At 43.5% G+C, this 13,299-nt stretch overlaps 1 long non-coding RNA gene across 1 annotated transcript in view; it reads right to left on the reverse strand.

Moving 5' to 3' along the window:
- The window catches only part of LOC135116330 (uncharacterized), a 178,440-nt gene that overhangs the window by 57,659 nt on the left and 107,482 nt on the right, over positions 1-13,299 (reverse strand). Inside the window, exon 3 of the long non-coding RNA XR_010276240.1 lies at positions 9,382-9,452. This is a non-coding gene — a long non-coding RNA (uncharacterized LOC135116330). The remainder of the gene's footprint in view (positions 1-9,381; positions 9,453-13,299) is intronic.

The raw sequence follows: 13,299 nt of genomic DNA on the forward strand, positions 1-13,299 counted from the left end.
GAGGAGAGAGAGAGAGAGAGAGAGAGAGGAGAGAGAGACGACAGAGGATGAGGAGAAGGAAGAGGACGAAAATGACGAAGAGAACGAGGGAGAAGGAGGAACACAAGATTCCAAACGATGAAGAGGAAAGAAGTGAGGAAGGAAGGAAAGAAGGCGGGCAATCTGGCAGACAAGCAGGCAGGGAGGTAGGGAGGAGCAGAGGAAGCAGCCCCGACAGGGAGGCATTATCTAGGTGGGTGAAAGTGGTCCGGATCAGCTAATTGAACAAGGGCAAAACACTAAAAAAAGTTCTGAAAAATGTCATGGGGTGGTGGGGGGAGGGGGGGGGGAGGGGGTTTCGGCGGTAATTTTCCAGCCGTTAATGACAATGAGGGAAAGTTTGAGTGACACACGCAGGCAGGCGAAGAAAGGAAGGGGAGGGGATGGGGAGAAGGGTTGACCGGCTAACGCTCTAATCAACGGGCGTAATTAAATGTGGTCATTCTCAGGTTTGAAAGAAAAGGAGGCAATAAACATGGGCGGTGTTGTGTGCGTTTGTGTCCAAGCCAGCTGCTGCCAAGAGGGTGGAGAGCGAGCACTGATGTAAAATAAAACTCTGCAGGGAAAAAATACCACGGTGAGGGAAGAGAGAGAGAGAGAGAGAGAGAGAGAGAGAGAGAGAGAGAGAGAGAGAGAGAGAGAGAGAGAGAGAGAGAGAGAGAGAGAGAGAGAGAGAGAGAGAGAGAGAGAGAGAGAGAGAGAGAGGTAAGAGTGCGTCTCGTAGCTAAAAAAAAAAAATAAATAAATAAATAAAAAAATAAAGAAGGAAAGAAAAAACTATCTCGCCTTCAGTTCAGTTTGTCAGTGTTCCTGTGATGCTCTAAAACACAATAAGGGCATGACATAATAGACAAAGAACAAGAATGAATGATGGTCAGTAACAACAAGACCTCAGATCATATCAAGGCTTCGGTCCGGAACACAGCAGATACGAGTATATACAAAGGCAGTGAACAAAACATGACGCTCCAAAACAGATGCTTGAGAGGAGTGAAAGGACACGAGTGATTGATGGTCAGGAATACCAGAACCTCGGACCATACCACAGCTTCAGTCTGAACAGCAAACCAATTGAGAATATACAAATGTAGCGAGCAAAACATGACTCTATAAATCATGACCGTGACACTGAGAGAAGGAAAGAGACAGAAGTGTATGATCAGCAACAGCAAGACGGCTGACCTTACCACAGCCTCAGCCCGGACAACAGCAAGCCAGAATGGGAATATACAAATGCAATGAGTAAAGCATGACGCTCAAAAACCAGGGCGAGACACAGGAACACAAGTAGATGATTAGCAACAGCAAGACTGGCGGACCACACCACGACGACAGCAGACCAGAATGGGAATGAATAAACGAATGCAGTGACGAAAAAGAGAAGAAAAGAAAAATCACAACTCGTATTAAGGGATAAACTTTTCTAATCTTTATGAGTATCAAAGTTAGTGTTCAAGAAAAGAAAAAAAGAAAGAAAGACACGAAACAAGAAAACTTTGGGGAAGATAGTAAGCACGCAGGGGGAAGGTAAGAAAGTGCTGAGTTATACTTGTGTACGTCTGGGTTGAAGGGCCACGCAGGGGAGGGAAGTGGTGGGGCGAGGCGAGGGACACGACACGGAAGGACGATAACATGACTGATACGACCACCGAGGAGATGTATCGGGAGAGGAGGAAGGACATGCACACGGAAAAATATCAGCGCGTAAGGAAAGTGTGGTGTAGCTGTTCACGTTTTTCTTCTTCCTGTTTAGTCTATATATTTTTTCTTGTTTTCTCTCTCTCTCTCTCTCTCCTCTCTCTCTCTCTCACTCTCTCTCTCTCTCTCTCTCTCTCTCTCTCTCTCTGCATCGCCGTAACTCCATCTTTCCCTGCGTCCCCATGTGGGTTCACTTCAAAGCCTGTAAGTCGATGGCGTGATCAGCCATTGATCTCAAGTGGAGAGTCCATGGTAGGGCGGGGGAAGCTGCACAGGGGTAGGGAGGAGGAGGTGAAGGGGTGGAAAAGGAGGAGGGAGGGAAAAGGTGGATAGTGGAGGAAGAACACAGTGAAGGTAAAGTAGAAGGCACGTAAATAGATGGAAAAAAAAAAAAAGCAGGACCGTTGGATGGTGAGAGTGGTCGCGCGTAAGGAGGAAGGGATGAATGCACAGAAAAAAAATGGTGAGTGGGGGATATTGGTGAGGGAAGGAAGGGGATCACTGGGTAAAGGAGATGGGGAAGAAAAAGATGGAAGGAAGGAAGGAAGGAAGGAAGGAAGGAAGGAAGGAAGGAGGTGAGGGAGGTAAGAGGTAAGGGAGGGAGAAAAAAATATAGAGGAATGAAACGAGGAATGAAAGAAAAATGCGAAGGAAGGACGCAAGGGAGGTAGAAAAGTAAAACATAACGAATAAAACGAAAGAACATACTCACAACAAAAAAAAAAAAACACGAAAAAGAAGGCAAGGGGGAAGGAAGGGGTAGTCTGTTCCGGAATAGCTCATCACTGTTTAATATGTGTTTTGTTATGAGTAGGGGGGAAAAAAAATCTCATACAAAAGAAGCGAGTAGAAAGAGCTGAAAATCCTTCACGGAGAGTTTACTGCCGGTAGAGAAGAACACAATGGCGAGCCTTTAAGACGGCGCTGGGAAGATTACAAAGAACTCTCAGGTTGGAAATGTGGTTTTTGGGAGGAGGTTGAAGTTAATGGAAGTTTAAAGCCTTTACGTTATTCGATATTACGTGGACTTCAGTGTGTGTGTGTGTGTGTGTGTGTGTGTGTGTGTGTGTGTGTGTGTGTGTGTGTGTGTGTGTGTGTGTGTGTTCTTGTATACTACCCTAACACCACGTCCGTTTACTCTCTCTCTCTCTCTCTCTCTCTCTCTCTCTCTCTCTCTCTCTCTCTCTCTCTCTCTCTCTCTCTCTCTCTCTCTCTCTCTCTCTCTCTCTCTCTCTCTCTCTCTCTCTCTCTCTCTCTCTCTCACCCGATAAGATCACGTGTCCATTCTTTCTTATCTCCCGTGCTAATAAACATGCAGCCCGACACGCCACCCGGTCAGGCCTGCCAGTCCTCCTATACACGTGTCTCTGTCTTTATTCACCTGCACGCGCGTCAGGCAGGTTGTCAGGTTCAGGTTTCTCAGGTAGTCGTAACTCCTATAATTCTGCTTTCTACACACACATCTTTCCCTTTCACCACTCTTTCCTCTCCGCCATCCTCTCTCTCTCTCTCTCTCTCTCTCTCTCTCTCTCCTCTCTCTCTCTCTCTCTCTCTCCTCTCTCTCTCTCTCTCCTCTCTCTCTCTCTCTCTCTCTCTATATGTATGCACGTTATCTCGTTCCCTTTTCCCACGTTTCTATCCTTCCCTAACTCCCTCTCCCTCCATCTCCTCCGCCTCCCCCTCCTGTTTCCGCCTCCCTCCCTCCCTCTTTTCTGTTTACTCTTTTGCAGCAGAATTGGGGGAAACTCAGTCAACAGGGAGGATGCTGGAGAGAACGTGTGAATCATGTACAGACCAGAATGCAGAGGAAAGGGAAGAGCCGGGCAGGGAGGGGAAGTAGAAGCGGAGGTAATGACTTATTGAATTAGGGAAGGAAGCGTGTGGGTAAATCAACGAGGAAGAGGAGGAGGGTGAGAAAAAAAAAAAGGAATTTATTTTTACACTTGTAGATGAAAAAAGGGGAATATACATGCATGTGAAAAAGGGAATACATATGTATGTACCTCTCAACACACACATACACACACACCCCTGATACTTGTTCCACATTCCACTAAATTTCCAAGATGGGCACCAGTGTTTTGAAGACTTTACTGGCCTCCCAGACTGAGACAACCCTGGTACACTGGAGGTATTTATGCAGCAAGTGAAGGACAAAAAGGAAGCGCCCTAACGAACTGTGCATGATCTAACGCACTGCCTGGCGTTCACCTCAGCAGGACGTTGAAGACCAGAATCGAAAAGCAACAACGCCAGTTAAGGACAAGAACCTGGCAACTGAGGGACCTAAATGAGAAAATGAAGACAAGTGAAAGTGAACGCCAAAGATCTGTTTAATAAATTCAATTACCAAAAAAATTACAATCGACGTAATAATCTTGAATTTATTGCCATTGATGAAAGTCCAGGCCGTGAAACTTAGGAACAGTCAGCAACCCTGGTGTCGAAGTTGCTCGAAGAAGAGGTTCATTGTTTTCTTTTCTTATGTTCTTATGTCCTTATCATCAACTTTGCCAGCCTCCATCTTCTTTCGTGTTCAATCACCACGCAGAAATTTCAGGGCAGTTGTCAAGAGAACCTGTGGTCTGCATTCTGAAACACTTTGGGCTCTGATAAGGATGATTTTCAAAGGCTGTATAGATTATTAGCCGGGCTTTCAGTGGACATTCCCATTGATGCTGCAGACTCCTTTTTAAACTATCACTAAAATCAAGAAAACACGCTCGAATGCCCCTGCAGCTTCCTATAGAGCTGTTGCAACGAGTCGAGATAAGACGCAACAGAAATCTTTGAGAATGTGGGTTCTGTGTTATATTACGGGAAATTTTCTCTCGATATTGTCATTATTTCGTTTACTCCTGACATTTTATTCCAAAAGAGCATTTGCTGGTGTTTGTGTATTCCGTGGACGCACCAAATTAATTTACCTCCTACACACTCACACTTTTACCTAATGCAAATTGTGCCTCGCTTTCTTTCATCTATATTTTTCATTGACTATAATTGTTTTAAGCAAACCTACCAACCCCCCCCCACACACACAATCATAATCACAATTAAGTTCACCTCATCGTCAATCTAAATGTGTCCACAGCAAAACACAGACGCTTCTCCACGCAGCTTTGGGTGTCCTGGAGTACAGCCTAAAAGGAGAAAAGTCCAAAATTGTGTCATGGTAGCTCGGGATTCGAAGCAGGCTCCTCAGGGTTGAGTGCTACTCTTACCGCCACTCCAGCAGCACAGATGTCATATTTATCGCATCACTTTAAAACAACATTCTTCTTAACTTCAGACGCAAGACACTGACCATATCGTACAGTTGATTTATGTAAGAGGTGTACTGGCCAAGGGCAACAAAATAAAATAGATACATAAAAAAAGAGCCACTGAGGTGCCAGAACCCAAAGAATGGACAAAGGGATTAATAAGAGCTGGAGAAGAGTTTTGAGACGTAATGAAACTAAAGTTTAAAGAAATTTAAAATGTTTCCTTAAAAAAAAAAAAAAAACTTATCTGCTCGTAAAGAAAAAAATATTTAAAACAACAGTAAAATAACCTTTCCTAATAATATGGCCATTTCCTTAATTTCATTTATTTATTTATTTCATTTTCCTTCATTTCATTTATTATAGTAACACGCACAGTACATCTTTCTACATATCTATCTATACTATACTTTACTAAGCATACACACGTCTCTCTCTCTCTCTCTCTCCTCTCTCTCTCTCTCCTCTCTCCTCTCTCTCTCTCTCTCTCTCCTCTCTCTCTCTCTCTCTCTCTCTCTCTCTAAAACAAGCTAGAAAATTCCCTTAACTCCACAGAATTTTGTTTTCTTCCCATTCTTTCCCCATTCCTTTCTCTTCCACCTCTCGTTCACTGCCACGCTCCCTCCCAATCACACTTACCACCTCTACTTTTTGTTCTGTATTCTATTTCCCCATATTGTTTTTCCTTTCTTCCTTTATTCTCTCTCTCTCTCTCTCCTCTCTCTCTCTCTCTCTCTCTCTCCTCTCTCCCTCTCTCTCTCTCTCTCTCTCTCTCTCTCTCTCTCTCTCGTAAAAGAACAAATAAGCACACAGAGTTAAGAAGGAGAAACAAAATAAAAATACAACCCGAACAACAACAACAACAACAACAACAACAACAACAACAACAACAAAAACAACATCAACGACAACAACAACAACAACAACAACAACAACAACAACAACAACAACAAAAACAACAACAACAACAACAGCAGCAGCAGCAACATTACAGAGATAAGATGCACACACAAAGACAATGATGATATTAGCACCATAAAACACAAACACAGGAGGTAAAACAAACACAAATAAGCTCAAACAATGCACAAGGCAGAAATTACAGCATCAGGGAAGATCAAAGGTGTATCTCATTCACAGGACATTAGCGTAATATTATGTGTGGCTACAGTGGCGGTGAGGGAAATGTTTGTGGTGCGTGAACTTCAACATTTCGGGATTACATGGACTGTCTTCAGTAGTTACATAAGTGATTATATAGTTGGATTTACAATGGGTGTGTTTTTTCCCCAGTGATGATGCAACGTGTGTGCTGAAACTATCACTAGCTTCATGAAACACGTCCGCGGAAAGCCCCAACGACTTCCACAAGAGTTTACACATTTAAGAGCTGGATTCGCCTGACTGTGTTATTTTTTCCAGCGATGATATAAAACAATTGTTAGATCATCACTATAATCATAAAAAAAATAATAAAAAATGCTCTTTAAAATTAAAACACCCAACAATCTTCACGAAAACTTATATAGCATAAAAAAATGTTTTCAATTACCACATATATGATCATGTGGGTGGTACTAGCCATTGATAATGAAGAATATACAGAAAAGCTATCACTGCAATCACCGAAATTCCCTTGTATACCACTAACAACTTCAACTAAAGGCAGTTCAAAGTAGCTGAAATAAGACGCTAGAATGTTTGAGAGTATGAACATAAATGTTCGTAATGTGAGTTTTCAGTACATCGTTAATTCTGAAACTATTGTGGTAGACTTTTGTTAGCATTCAGAGCTCTGTAAAACTAATGCTTGCCTGCACACACAGAAAAAGGGAGAGATGATGATTTATTCTCTTTCTAGGCTACAAATGTAATTAAGAGACTGCAGTATAAAAAAATCTTATTGTCAACTTGATTTTAGGATTAGTGCAGTAACTAGTGGATATGTAAACTCTCTCTCTCTCTCTCTCTCTCTCTCTCTCTCTCTCTCTCTCTCTCTCTCTCTCTCTCTCTCTCTCTCTCTCTCTCTCTCTCTCAAACACACACAAGCAAACAAGCTCCAAAGAGACACGCCAGAGTCACGGGATCAATACCACGCAGAAAGGTCGCAAACACCGAGGGTTTCCAGATACAATAACAACCACCGACGAAACTGAAGTGGCGGCAGATCCATAAAGATGATAAAAACGGTGCAAGGCGAGGCGATCACCGTGTGTTTCTCCGCCGCGGTGGGCATGGCGGGGAGTGATGGCCTGCCGCCCTAGCCACCCTGCCGCCCATATAGTGGCGTATTTCCGTGCTTGCCTGTCAGCTGTGTATAGGACGCGCCGTGCACAAATTTGAGGGCCTGCGAGATTGCTACCTTTCCACCCGACGTGAGGCTGCAGGTTACTCCCTTTGCCATTCATAGTCAGGCGCGCACACACACACACACGCACACACACACACACACACACACACACACACACACACACACACACACACACACACACACACACACACACACACACACGATTCCGCTGTGCCAAACATACAGTCACAGCCGCTTACAGCACGCCTTCCAGTCTTGTGTTCCAATAAAGCTGTATCATATCACTCCGCGCCACGCAGCTCTTTCCCTTCCCTGTCCAGAGAACCGCTGAATGAGTAGCGAGAAAATGTGCCTATACATACGTTTGTTTTACTAGTTAAGTATTGTTATAATATCTAGTGCGATTATAACTACCATCGCAGTGTATACATTTCAAGTCGCATCAATCACTACATTATTAGCTGATGACACACACGCTCATCACTCCCACGTAAAATACACAGAGATTATGTTCACTGGACTGAGTATTCTTTAATGACATGAGAGATGAGTAAAATTAATGCTGTCCTCGTCCTCGTCCACTCCGTCTCTCCCTCCTTCCCCTACCCTTCTCTCCCTCCTTCCCCTTCCCTTCTCTCCTCTCTCCCTTCCCTTCCCTTCCGCTGGCAGGATGGCACGAGTTGACCCGCCGTGACACACGCTGCCGCCATGATCCCGGACATGCACCGCCGGCTGGCGAGCGCTCGGGTGTTGGGAAAGAGAATCCCGGCAAGCGTGACGGCGGCGTGACTTCAAGTAAGGCTAGTGTGGTGAAAATGAATTGCAGAATAACACTTTAATTAATTCACAGCAAAGGATAAGACCACTTTTATAGTTTTCCTTCCGCACGAAAGAAAAAGAAAATGGGTGATGGAACCATTTCTGTCGACAAGGAACCCTCTGGCTAACCCTTCAAACAGATTAGCATAATTTTAATCTTAAATAAATGACGATACCAAACATATTCTTTTGTGTCGTGATCTCGCGGGAAGAGAACAATAATTTGTTTATGAACTAAACTTTCACCAGAAAGGAAGGCTTGTGATTAAAGAAAGACCGTGGTTGCGGATTTTTAAAAATTATTATTATTATCATTATCATTATTATTATTATATGTAAGAGACTGACGACGGGACCTCCCCTCTAAAATTTATGTAGTGGAAGAATTACAAAATGAAAGCTGATTCCTGGCCTGAAAGCTGGTTCCCGCTATTCCATCTTCCCTCGCACCCCTTCAGAGAGCCGCCTGCTGTCTGTCGCTATGTCGGGATGCTACAGGGCACTGAGACACAGCACAGCGTCTGCCTCCCCACTACTGACGTGCAACACACACACACACACACACACACACACACACACACACACACACACACACACACTGATTAAGGAGTAAGCAAGAACATGACTTGGGAAAACGTTCACTTAATACTGGTTCTCTTCATAAACGCCACACTGCAGGCGAAAAATAAAATAATCACAGTTCGAAGTAAAAATACAGAGATAAATTTAAATATGATTTCTCTTTTGACAGCGAACGTTCTAGAAATATACACGCTACAAGCCTCATGAAAACCTCGGGAGATGAAGTGGCGCTGCTGCCGGCCAGGCTTCCTGGTTTCATCATACACGAGATGGACATCGATGAGACTGACAACAAAATAGCAAACTAGACACGAGACCCGGACGAGGGAGCAACAATATACACGAGTGTCTGAGTGATATTGCCACCATGGAAGTACAACCTCTAGGTGACGGCAGGACGGAAATGTGACAGTGCAAATAACACTCGTATTTCTTACACTGTTGCAGGTAACATTAAGAGCCTGAAGGCCACTGCACGGACTACTGTTTCTGTCAAGTACTGTTTTGTTATTATCACTGCTATTGTTGTTTGTGCGCTGTTCTCACTACTACTACTGATACTACTACTACTTCTACTACAACTACTACTACTATCAATGGATAATGCCTCGCCTTCCTTGAAATCCCAAAAGGTACACGTTTCAGTACCAAAAGCACAGTACTCACCGTTTATGACCGAAGACTACAGAAGGTGAGGCGCTCCTGGGGGCAGGCATCGAGGGCACAGTTTCCAGGACCTGTGGGAAGAGTGTTAATGAATAAGAAAACGCATACAGGGGAGCATAAACAAAAGGGAAACCTAATCAATTAAATATCAAAGGAGTTCTGAAAAAAAAAATTAGACTAATTGAAGGAATAACTGGTTGTTATTACGAAGAGACTAAATATTTACCCATTTCTTGTCGTAACAGCTATATGCAACAATAAACCGCACTAAAAGCAATGAAATTTTATAAACATCGACAACAAGAAGAAAAAAGGAATAAAAAAATAATAGATTTAACATTTTCTAGATGATATAACGCTTGCAGGTGGCTATGGAGCAAGAAAAAAAAGTCTCAAAATGGTTAGAAATTAGAGAAAAAACATGGCAATTAGCAAGGAAGGTTTGATTGGCTGACTGACACAATGATCAATTAGTCAACCGGTCAGCCGTATCTGAATGCAGCACTCATTGGTGACTCCAGTGTCTCCTTACACAGATACACGAAGAGCAATACTTAAACCCAATCAATCCAATTAAAGAGCCAATCAATCATCACTGTTTGTAAAGAGACTGTCAGCAGATCAGAGGACACAAGACTGACAGAAAACGCAAGATATTTTTTTTTTTTTGTTCGTCATTGACCAGACCAGAAATTATAGGACACAGCATAAATCCAATAACCATCATGGTCCAGCAAATCGGTCCTACACTAAGCACATCAAAAACAACTAAAACATGAAATATAAGACGTACACATGCAAAAAAAAAAAAAAAAAAAAAAAGTTGAACAGTACTGGTAGAAGAAAACATGGCATGTCACTGGACCTCATAGCACAGATGGACACTCCTATTGTATTCTCTTAATCAAAATGAAAAAAAAAAAAACTCTTTACTTTCTTTTCTTACTTACCATTTTCTTCTTCCACAAGCCAAGAATAAGGGTATGGGCAAGGTACAAAATTCTCTCCCAACCTTGCCTCTTTCTCCCTCCCTTCAACTCATCTCAGTAATGTCCTCATTCTCCACTCCCTTCCCCAGACCCGGAGTCTCTATTGTTCCTCACTCTCGCCTCTCCTCTCCATGCTCCTCCAGCTCAGTCATCCACTCACTCTGATCTAGAGTAACTGCGAACAGAAGACTCCATAAGACTCACGATACTATACTCTGCTGGTGATGGAGTGAGTTAGTAAAGGAATGAACGACTGATGGCCAAATAAGGACTATATTTGTGAACACTTTTGCACCGCCCCTCCCCTTGTTTCAAAATGCTCTAGTTTAAGTTACCAGGTTCTTTTTAAGGGTGTTTTTACTGTTCTAGAGATAGATTAATAAGATTTCTACATTATTAGCAGAAGAAACACTCTTGAGAATCCGGAATGGGAGGCAGAGGACATGAGGGGGCGTGGTGAGTGGTGAGGAGGGAAGCATTGCACACTACGATTTCACGACCCTCAGATCTTTCAAAGAGTGTCATGTTGTGTAGGTTTTCTTTTTATCCATTTTTCTTCTCTTGTCCTACTTATCAATTTATCTATTTCCTTTTACCCACCAACATTTACATTTTATCTATCTAACAAGGGCAGTGTGTAAGTCATCCATCCCTAACCATCTCATGAGAATGGTGACACCCTCGGGCCGACACAGCCTCTTACCAGTGCACTCTACTTACACCTGTGCCGAAGGTTGATATTACAGTGGTGTTAAAAGCACTATGGCAGCATGAAGTATGTGTGTAAAAATATCATTTATACAACACACGTCAAAATTTCAGGGCAGATGTTATGAATTCTGGAAGGCACGAGATGCAGCCGCTAATAATATATCGCCTCCCTTCACAGAATTGTTATGGAACTTGAAGCAAACTCCAAACACCATTCACGATTTGTTTCAGTTGAGGTGGGCTGCTCCAGGGTTGATTAATACTGAATTGATGTAAATATGAAGCGAAAAACATTCAGTTACCCAGCCGTCAACAGAGATCACGCTTGACTGCAACTTAATAAAAATACGAGAAAAAGAAAAAAAAAAAAAAAAACACTTCATGAAGATTGTTACGACTGGATTTAGGGAAATGTCGAACTAAGGAAATCAAATGCAACATTTTATCCATATTTCTCCCTCCATCAAGTCGTGCATGGCAGTACATCGCAACTTACTTTCCTTCAATTTTAATGTTCCCCATGCAGAAAGATGCAGGGCGGATTATTCTGCGGACTGAACATAAAAAAAAAAAAAAATCTTGCGCTATGCATCGCGTAGCGTCACATCTCACGGATAATCCTCAGGTGATGGCTAATCCATCTGTGCTCGAGATCATCTGCAGACCCTGATGCTCTACAGCAACTCAATGGTACAGATGAGGCAGAGAAGATGATGGCCGCATGCACATGTTCCCAGAGGCCTCATCGTACTCACTGTGTGTGTGTGTGTGTGTGTGTGTGTGTGTGTGTGTGTGTGTGTGTGTGTGTGTGTGTGTGTGTGTGTGTGTGTGTGTGTGTGTGTGTGTGTGTGTGTGTGTGTGTGTGTGTGTGCATGTGTGTAATAAAATAATAATAATAATAAGCGGTTTATTATTTAGGCAGTTGACAAACTGAAAATGTACATTGGGGATGGGGAAAAACTTAACATTAATCCTAAAGGTAAGTCTAATCTAGGAGGGAAATACTATTGATTGATGGCTCACACCATGGTGGGAATCGCACTGAGTCTGTACCGGTCCGTGCGCGGCGCCTTCAGGGGCGTTATTTTGTTGTGGTGTCTGGTGGCACGGACCGGGCGAGGCGCGTCGGGCGGCGGCATGTTTCTGAGACGCGGATGATGCAGTAGTCCCCTCCCAAACTTCTCCAGAGCCTCTCGGTGCCTGGTGGATATTCTGGACAGACTCAGGGTGGTCAGGGCTTCTTCATAGGTGGTGTATGCAGGGCCAAGGATGACCCTGCACGCCCTTTTCTGCACACTCTCTAGCTGTAGCTGTTGAGTGTGTGTGAGGGAGGAGGACCACGCTGGGGAGGCGTACATGAGTTTGGGGAGGATGAAGGTAAGGTACACCCCCCCTTAACTCATCTGTCGGCGTCCCCAGTGTGTGTGTGTGTGTGTGTGTGTGTGTGTGTGTGTGTGTGTGTGTGTGTGTGTGTGTGTGTGTGTGTGTGTGTATGCTGTTCTTACTTCCTCCTTATGTGAGTTTAATATTCGAAACCTCCCTGGTCCAAATTGAAGGGAGGTTTACTGGCACGTCCTTTGAAACCGAGACCTTAATTATTATGATCAAAAGTAAACTGCCCTCACTGAATATTGCCATGAACATATGGCGCAGTTCACTTTTATTGTGAAAGTCAGACAAAGATTTCTACGTGAGATGTGATGCTGCGCCGCAACACTAAATGGTGGCAGTAAATTTAGTTTTCTTTTACTGAATGACCAACATGCATTTAAATACCAGACATTCGTAAAACTGAACAAATACTTAGCAAAAGAAAGGATGCAATGGTTGAATGCGACACAACCCTTTTTACGTTTAAATAGCTAAGCACAGTGGCGGGGCTGGCGGCGCGCCGGAGTTAAATGCTCTGAGTAAAATGCTATTGTGCCCCAGAGACGCCACAACGAACTTGTTTTTCCTTTGTCCTTACCACCACTTAGTGGAAGAGACCAGCCCCTTATCACCACTGTGGGTGTCTGACATTCTTTTTTGCAGCTTTCCATCAATATAACAGGAAGTTTCCTCTTTGTTCTTATTGCTTTACTAATTTCCTTTTGCAGCAGAATGTTGTGTTGCCGACATTTCTTTGTTTAAGCTTCAGGATAGAACAGCGGAAATATCTTTGGAATCCAGTCTCACCTGCCAGGTGAGGTGCGGTGAGGTGAGGTGGCTCCTCCGC

Source organism: Scylla paramamosain, chromosome 3 (assembly GCF_035594125.1).
Source record: "Scylla paramamosain isolate STU-SP2022 chromosome 3, ASM3559412v1, whole genome shotgun sequence".
NCBI lineage: Eukaryota > Metazoa > Arthropoda > Malacostraca > Decapoda > Portunidae > Scylla > Scylla paramamosain.